This window comes from Arachis stenosperma, chromosome 10 (genome assembly GCF_014773155.1).
Source record: "Arachis stenosperma cultivar V10309 chromosome 10, arast.V10309.gnm1.PFL2, whole genome shotgun sequence".
In the NCBI taxonomy this organism is placed as follows: Eukaryota; Viridiplantae; Streptophyta; class Magnoliopsida; order Fabales; family Fabaceae; genus Arachis; species Arachis stenosperma.
Genome location: NC_080386.1, coordinates 89,301,783 through 89,311,519, shown reverse-complemented (window position 1 = coordinate 89,311,519; position 9,737 = coordinate 89,301,783). Strand labels below are relative to the sequence as shown.

At 39.8% G+C, this 9,737-nt stretch overlaps 1 non-coding gene across 1 annotated transcript; it reads left to right on the top strand.

The window, feature by feature from the left end:
• The first annotated feature begins 8,754 nt into the window (after positions 1-8,754).
• Positions 8,755-8,858, top strand: LOC130958518 (small nucleolar RNA R71). The gene has a single exon (XR_009077635.1). It is a non-coding gene; the product is annotated as a small nucleolar RNA R71 (small nucleolar RNA).
• Positions 8,859-9,737: the final 879 nt, after the last annotated feature.

The window sequence follows — 9,737 nt, the reverse complement described above, 5'->3', positions numbered from 1 at the left end:
AATTTTGGATCAAAACACTTAATGCATGCAAGAACACTATGAATGTCAAGATGAACACCAAGAACACTTTGAAGATCATAATGAACATCAAGAACATATTTTTGAAAAGTTTTGATGCAAAGAAAACATGCAAGACACCAAACTTAGAATTCTTTAATGCATGGACTCTAACAAACGAAAAATGCATATGAAAAATAACAAACAACACAAAACAAGAAAACATTAAGATCAAACAAGAAGACTTGTCAAGAACAACTTGAAGATCATGAAGAACACCATGAATGCATGGAATTTTCGAAAAATGCAAGAAAACTTTTTAAAGCATACAGTTGACACCAAACTTAAAAATTGACTCAAGACTCAAACAGGAAACACAAAATATTTTTGATTTTTATGATTTTCTAATTTTTTTGTATTTTCTTTTATTTTTTTTTTGAAAAACATAAGGAAAAAGAAAATAGGAAATTCAAAATCTTTAAGAAGAATTCCAGGAATCTTTCAATGTTAGCCCAAAGCTCCAATCAAAGGGTTTGACAAGGCTTAATAGCCAGTCAGCTTTAGGATGGAATTACATGCATTGTAGTGATTAGTTGAAGACCAATCCCAAAGGAGTTTGAATATGGCTTTGTAGCCAGCTAGGTTCCAACATGTTACCATGAAACTCTAGAATTCATTCTTGAAAGTTTTGAAGCCATAGAATAATTAAAAAAAAAAATTTCGAAAATCATTTTTTGGAAACACGAAAACAAAGAAAAATTTTGAAAAAATTTTGAAAACTTTTTGAAAAGAAAATTACCTAATCTGAGCAACAAGATGAACCATCAGTTGTCCATACTCGAACAATCCCCAGCAACGGCGCCAAAAACTTGGTGGACGAAATTGTGATACGTACTCTTTATTGTTGTATGGAATTACTTCCCCGATAATGGCTCCAAAAACTTGGTGCTCAATATCATGGTGTCTAAAATTTAATTCACAACTTCGCACAACTAACCAGCAAGTGCACTGGGTCGTCCAAGTAATAAACCTTACGTGAGTAAGGGTCGATCCCACAGAGATTGTTGGTATGAAGCAAGCTATGGTCACCTTGTTAATCTCAGTCAGGCTGATTCAAATATGATTGGATTAGATATTCAAAAGATAAATAAAATAAACAGAAAATAAAGATAAAGTTACTCATGTAATCCAATGGTGGGAATTTCAGATAGGTGCATGGAGGTCCTGTGTTCCTGCCGAATCTCTACTTTCTTATTATATTCATCCAATCCTTCTTACTCCTTTCCATGGCAAGTTGTATGTAGGACATCACCGTTGTCCATGGCTGCATCCCATCCTTTCAGTGAAAAAGGTCCAAATGCTCTGTCACAGCACGGCTAATCATCTGTCGGTTCTCAATCAGGTTGGAATAGAATCCAGTGATTCTTTTGTGTCTGTCACTAACGCCCAGCCTTCAGGAGTTTGAAGCTCGTCACAGTCATTCAATCTTGGAATCCTACTCGGAATACCACAGACAAGGTTAGACTTTCCGGATTCCCATGAATGCCGCCATCAATTCTAGCTTATACCACGAAGATTCTGATTAAAGAATCCAAGAGATATACGCCCGGTCTACGGTAGAACGGAAGTGGTTGTCAATCACGTGCGTTCATAGGTGAGAATGATGATGAGTGTCACGGATCATCACATTCATCAAGTTGAAGTGCAACGAATATCTTAGAACAGGAATAAATTGAATTGAATAGAAAATAGTAGTAATTGCATTGAAACTTGAGGTACAGCAGAGCTCCACACCCTTAATCTATAGTGTGTAGAAACTCCACTATTGAAAATACATAAGTGAAAGAGGTTCAGGCATGGCCGAATGGCCAGCCCCCAAGTGGTCACAAGACCGAATGATCAAAGACTTCTAATACAATAGTAAACTATCCTATTTATACTAGACTAGCTACTAGAGTTTACAGGAGTAAGTAATTGATGCATAAATGCACTTCCAGGGCCCACTTGGTGTATGTTTGGGCTGAGCTTGATCTATCCACGAGCTGAGGCTACTTTTGGAGTTGAACGCCAAGTTGTAACGTGTTTTGGGCGTTCAACTCCGGTTCGTGACGTGTTTCTGGCGTTTGACTCCAGACAGCAACATGGAACTGACGTTGAGCGCCAGTTTACGTCGTCTAATCACGAATAAAGTATGGACTATTATATATTGCTGGAAAGCTCTGGATGTCTACTTTTCACCGCCGTTAAGGGCGCGCCATTTTGAGTTTTGTAGCTCGAAAAAATCCATTTCGAGTGCAGGGAGGTTAGATTCCAACAGCATCAGCAGTCCTTTGTCAGCCTCCTATCAGAGTTTTGCTCAGATCCCTCAATTTCAGCCAGAAAATACCTGAAATCACAGAAAAATACAAAAACTCATAGTAAAGTCCAGAAATGTGAATTTATCATAAAAACTAATGAAAACATCCCTAAAAGTAACTAGATCATACTAAAAACTACCTAAAAACAATGCCAAAAAGCGTATAAATTATCCGCTCATCACGCGTACACGTGGGTTGTGTAAAAGTGGGGTTGATGCATAAGCGTCGGTCGCGTGTACGCGTGACTTAGGTTGTGCTAATCGCGCGATTCCAGCCTCGCGTACGCACAACTCTCTGTTCGATTTGTGTTGGGGGCCAAAATTGCATACGACGCGTGTGTGTCAGGTACGCGCACGCGTGGGTGGTCAAAACTGAAAATGACGCGCACATGTCAGGGATGCGTACACGTGAGTGATTTTGTGCCTCTAGCACAGTTCCAGCGCCAGATCATCACAACTTTTTGTTCAAACACGTGTTTGCGCCGATTTCCATGGCTACGCGTGTGCGTCCTAGACGCGTACGCGTGGGCTGCCAAATCTGCAAGTGATGCGCACGCGTGAGGTACGCATACGCGTGGACTTGCTTGTGCGCAAAGCACGGTTCCTGCACAGCTCCCACGTAACTCTTTGTTCAATCTTAAGGTTTGGCACATTCACACATGATGCGTACGCGTCATTGACGCTTGTGCGTCGAATGTTTTTTTTTATGCTGAATGCAGGTGATTATGCAGAATTTATGACTTAACACTGATAAAAACAAAATAAAACTAAGAATAAAAAGAGATGATCATACCATGGTGGGTTGTATCCCACCTATCACTTTTCTTTTACGTCCTTAAGTTGGATGGTCTATAAGCTCAGTCTTTGGTGGACGAAATTGTGATCACTTGTTATTTGTTTATAAAGGATGTATACTCTTATGGCACTGTTTATTTTCTTCACAACTCCGTTCAACTAACCAGCAAGTGTACTGGGTCGTCCAAGTAATAACCTTACGTGAGTAAGGGTCGAATCCACAGAGATTGTTGGTATGAAGCAAGCTATGGTCACCTTGTAGATCTCAGTTAGGCGGATTAAACATGATACTTAATTAGATTCAAATAATAAAACAGATAAAATAAAAGGGATAAAAATACTTATGCAGATTCATTGGTAGGAATTTCAGATAAGCGGAATGGAGATGCTGTAGAGCTCTCGGACGCCTGCCTTCCTATTGCTTCCACTCAATCCTTCTTACTCCTTTCCATGGCAAGCTTTGTGTAGGGCATCACCGTTGTCAGTGGCTACATCCCATCCTCGCAGTGAAAGCTAATGCTCACGCACTCTGTCACAGTACGGCCAATCACCGGTTGGTTCCCTCCCCTACTGGAATAGAATCCCTCTTTTGCGTCTGTCACGAACGCCCAGCAGGTTACAGGTTTGAAGCTCGTCACAGTCATTCAATCCCAGAATCCTACTCGGAATACCATAGACAAGGTTTAGACTTTCCGGATCCTCATGAATGCCGCCATCTATCTAACTTATACCACGAAGATTCTGTTGGGGAATCTAAGAGATACACATTCAAGCCTTGTTGCATGTAGAACGGAAGTGGTTGTCAATCACGCGCGTTCATAGGTGAGAATAATAATGAGGGTTATCTAACTCATCATCATTCATCATGTTCTTGAGTACGAATGAATATCTTGGAATAAGAATAAGATAAAGAATTGAATAAGAGAAAATAGAACTTCATTAATCTTTGAGGTACAGCAGAGCTCCACACCCTTAATCTATGGTGTGCAGAAACTCCACCGTTGAAAATACATAAGTGAAAGAGGTTCAGGCATGGCCGAATGGCCAGCCCCCCTAAACGTGATCAATAGTCTCTTAGGATGAAGAATAAAACAAAACTGAGACCAAAGATGTCTAATACAATAGATAAATGTCCTATATATACTAGACTAGCTACTAGGGTTTACATGAGTAAGTAATTGATGCATAAATCCACTTCTGGGGCCCACTTGGTGTGTGCTTGGGCTAAGCTTGATCTATCCACGAGCTGAGGCTTCTCTTGGAGTTGAATTTCGAGTTATGATGTGCTTTGGGCGTTCAACTCCGGATCATGACGTTTTTCTGGCGTTTAACTCCAGAAAGGAGCGTGTACTTGGCGTTCAACGCCAAGTTGCGTCGTCATTATTCGAATAAAGTGTAGACTATTATATATTGCTGGAAAGCCCTGGATGTCTACTTTCCAACTCCGTTAAAAGCGCGCCATTTGGAGTTCTGTAGCTCCAGAAAATCCATTTCGAGTGCAGGGAGGTCAGAATCCAACAGCATCAGCAGTCCTTTTGTCAGCCTTTTTCAGAGTTTTGCTCAAATCCCTCAATTTCAGTCAGAATTTACCTGAAATCACAGAAAAACACACAAACTCATAGTAAAGTCCAGAAATGTGAATTTAACATAAAAACTAATGAAAACATCCCTAAAAGTAGCTTAATCATCCTAAAAACTATATAAAAACAATGCCAAAAAGCGTATAAATTATCCGCTCATCACAACACCAAACTTAAATTGTTGCTTGTCCCCAAGCAACTGAAAATAAAATAGGATAAAAAGAAGAGAATATACTATAAAGTCCAAAATATCAATGAATATTAATTTAATTACATGAGCGGGACTTTTAGCTTTTTGCTTCTGAACAGTTTTGGCATCTCACTTTTTCCTTTGTAGTTTAGAGGTATTGGCGTCTCTGGGGGAACTTAGAATTTGGGATAGTGTTATTGACTTTCTTAGTTAAGCATGTGATTCTTGAACACAGCTACTTATGAGTCTTGGCTGTGGCCCTAAGCACTTTGTCTTCCAGTATTACCACCGGATACACAAATGCCACAGACACATAACTGGGTGAACCTTTTTAGATTGTGACTTAGCTTTGCTAAAGTCCCCAGTTAGTGGTGTCCAGAGCTCTTAAGCACACTCTTTAGCTTTAGATCACGACTTTAACCACTCAGTCTCAAGCTTTTCACTTGGACCTTCATGACACAAGCACATGGTTAGGGACAGCTTTGATTTAGCCGCTTAGGCCTGGATTTATTTTCCTTGGGCCCTCCTATCCAGTGATGCTCAAAGCCTTGGATCCTTGCTTTTAAAATTTTCGCCCTTTTTTTTTTTTGCTGCTTTTTCTTGCTTCAAGAATCAATTTCATGATGTTTTTCAGATCATCAATAACATTTCTCATTGTTCATCATTCTTTCAAGAACCAACAATTTTAAACACTCATAAACAACAAGATCAAAAGACATATGCACTGTTCATTCATTCATTCAGAAAACAAAAGCATTATCACCACATCACTATAATTAAACTAAATTCAATAATAATTTCGAAAATTATGTACTTCTTGTTCTTTTGAATTAAAACATTTTTCTTTTAAGAGAGGTGAAGGACTAATGGATTTTATTCATAGCTTTAAGGCATGGTTACATACTAATGATCATGAAATAAAGACACAAAACATAGATAAACACAATAATTAAAAACCGAAAACAGAAAGAAAATAAAGAACAAGGAATGAATCCACCTGAATGAAGGTGGCGCCTTCTTGAAGGTCCAATGGTGCTTTTTGAGCTCCTTTATGTCTCTTCCTTGCCTTTGTTGCTCTTCCCTCATTGCTCTTTGATCTTCTCTTATTTCTTGGAGAATGATGGAGTGCTCATGAGTTCCACCCTTAGTTGCTTCCAATATTTGTGTGGAGGACAACTTATCCCCTGAGGTATCTCAGGGATCTCTTGATTTGCAGCCACATGTTCTACCCCTGAGCTATGACGGCTTATATTTTTAATTTATCCATCTCCCATGACTCAGAGGTGGAAGCTTTTTGTCTTCCCTTTGAGGTTTTTCTAGCTTTAGGTGCCATTAATGGTAATGGAAAAGCAAAAAGCTATGCTTTTACCACACCAAACTTAAAATATTGCTCGCCCTCGAGCAAAAAAGAAAAGAAGAGTAGAAGAAGAAGAAGAGAATGGAGGTGAGTGGGGGGAGATGGATTCGGCTATATGGGTGGGATTGGGTGGGAAAGAGAAGTTGAATTGTAAAGGTAGATGGGGTGTATGGGGAAGAGTGGATAAAAAAAACAGAAGGAATGACCATGAATGGAGAGAGAGAGGGCGAGGTAGGTGGGGATCCTGTGAGTTTCACAGATCCTGAGGTGTCAAGGAATTCCATCCCTGTACCAAATAGGCATGTAAAATGCCTTGGCACACCATTCTGGCGTTTAAACGCCCATTGGTGCACATTCTGGGCGTTCAACGCCCATGTAATGCATGTTTCTGGCGTTGAACGCCAGTTTCATGCTTGTTCCTGGCGTTCAGCGCCAGTTTGTCCTCTCTGTGCACATTCTGGCGTTTAACGCCAGGTTGTTGCTTGTTTTGGGCGTTCAGCGCCAGAATGGTGCTCTGTTCTGGCGTTGAACGCCGGCCAGATGCACCTTCTGGGCGTTGAACGCCAGCCCGTGCGTCCTCCAGGGTGAAAAATTTTTTTCTTCTGTTTTTGACTCCGTTTTTAATTTTTTTGATTTTTTCGTGACTCCTCATGATCATGTACCTAGTAAAACACAAAAATAACAAAGAAACAAAATAAAATGAAATTAGATAAATAAAATTGGGTTGCCTCCCAACAAGCGCTTCTTTAATGTCAATAGCTTGACAGTGGCTCTCATGGAGCCACAAGGTGATCAGGTCAATTTAAGTGTGGTATTCCCAACACCAAACTTAGAGTTTGGATATAGGGTTTGAACACCAAACTTAGAGTTTGGTTGTGGCCTCACAACACCAAACTTAGAGTTTGACTGTGGAGGCTCTTCTTGACCTTGAACTGAGAGAAGCTCTTCATGCTTACTCTCTTTTGTCACAGAGGGATGGCCATGTGCCTTAAACACAAGGTAGTCCCCATTCAATTGAAGGACTAACTCTCCTCTGTTGACATCTATCACAGCTCCTGCTGTGGCTAGGAAAGGTCTTCCTAGGATGATGCATTCATCATCTTCCTTCCTAGTGTCTAGGATTATGAAATCAGTAGGGATGTAAAGGCCTTCAACCTTTACTAGCACGTCCTCTACTAATCCATAAGCTTGTCTTATGGACTTGTCTGCCAATTGTAGTGAAAACAAGGCAGGTTGCACCTCAATGATCCCCAGCTTCTCCATTACAGAGAGTGGCATAAGATTTATCCCTGACCCAAGATCACATAGAGCTTTTTCAAAGCTCATGGTGCTTATGGTGCAAGGTATTAAGAACTTGCCAGGATCTTGTTTCTTTTGAGGCAGAGTTCTTTGAATCCAAGTATCTAGTTCACTAATGAGCAAGGGAGGTTCACTTTCCCAAGTCTCATTACCAAACAGCTTGGCATTCAGCTTCATGATAGCTCCTAAATATAGAGCAGCTTGCTCTCCAGTCACATCTTCATCCTCTTCAGAGGATGAATATTCTTCAGAGCTCATGAATGGCAGAAGGAGGTTCAATGGAATCTCTATGATCTCTGTATGAGCCTCAGATTCCTTTGGATCCTTAATAGGAAACTCCTTCTTGCTTGAGGGACGTCCCAGGAGGTCTTCCTCACTAGGATTTTCGTCCTCCTCCTCCCTAGTGCATTCGGCCACTTTGATTAAATCAATGGCCTTGCACTCTCCTTTTGGATTTTCTTCTGTATTGCTTGGAAGAGTACTGGGAGGAGTTTCAATAACTTTCTTACTCAGCTGGCCCACTTGTGCCTCCAAATTTCTAATGGAGGATCTTGTTTCATTCATGAAACTGAAAGTGGCCTTTGACAGATCAGAGACTATGTTGGCTAAATTAGAATTGTTTTGTTCAGAGTTCTCTGTCTGTTGCTGAGAAGATGATGGATATGGCTTAGTATTATTCATCCTTGCACGTCCACCATTGTTAAAACCTTGTTGAGGTTTTTGTTGATCCTTCCAGGAGAAATTTGGATGATTTCTCCATGATGAGTTATAGGTGTTTCCATAAGGTTCACCTAAGTAATTAACCTCTGCCATGGCAGGGTTTTCAGGATCATAAGCTTCTTCAGAAGCTGCCTCTCTATTACTGTTGGATGCATGTTGCAATCCATTCAGATTCTGAGAGATCATGTTGACCTGTTGAGTCAACACTTTGTTCTGAGCCAATATGGCATTCAGAGCATCAATTTTAAGAACTCCTTTCTTCTGAGGTACCCCATTATTCACGGAATTCCTCTCAGAAGTATACATGAACTGGTTGTTTGCAACCATGTCAATGAGTTCTTGAGCCTCTTCAGGCGTTTTCTTCAGGTGAATAGATCCACCTGCAGAATGGTCCAATGACATTTTCGAAAATTCAGAGAGACCATAATAGAATATATCTAATATGGTCCATTCTGAAAACATGTCAGATGGACATCTTTTGGTCAACTGCTTGTATCTTTCCCAAGCTTCATAGAGGGATTCACCATCTTTTTGTTTGAAGGTTTGAACATCCACTCTCAGCTTGCTCAGCTTTTGAGGAGGAAAGAACTTATCTAAGAATGCAGTGACAAGCTTATCCCATGAGTCCAGGCTATCCTTGGATTGAGAATCCAACCACACTCTAGCTCTGTCTCTTACAGCAAAAGGGAAAAGCATGAGTCTGTAGACTTCAGGATCAACTCCATTCGTCTTTACAGTCTCACAGATCTGCAAGAATTCAGTTAAAAACTGATAGGGATCTTCAGATGGAAGTCCATAAAACTTGCAGTTTTGTTGCATTAAAGCAACTAGTTGAGGCTTAAGCTCAAAGTTATTGGCTCCAATGGCAGGAATGGAGATGCTTCTTCCATCAAACTTGAATGTTGGCTTAGTGAAGTCACCAAGCATTCTCCTTGCATTATTATTATTATTTTCGGCTGCCATGTCCTTCTCCTGTTCGAAAATTTCTGAAAGGTTGTTTCTCTTAAAGATGTTTTTGGATTGTTGTAATTTAGCTTCTCTTAATCTTCTCTTCAGAGTCCTTTCAGGTTCTGGATCAATTTCAACAAGAGTGCTTTTATCCTTGTTCCTGCTCATATGAAAGAGAAGAAAACAAGAAAAGAAAAAGGAATCCTCTATGTCACAGTATAGAGATTCCTTTATGTTAGTAGAAAAAGAAAGGGGGTAGAAGAATGAAGAATGGATTCTAATGAAAGAAACACAACTGTGAGGATAGCAGAGATATGAGGTGAAGAGAAGTGTTAGTAATTAAATAATTAAATAGAAGAAGAAAAGAGAAGAGGAATTTCGAAAATAATTTTGAAAAAGAGTTAGTGATTTTCGAAAATTAGAGATAAAATGTAATTAAAATTAAAACATGAAACAATTAATTAATTAAAAAGAATTTTTGAAAAAGGGATGAGA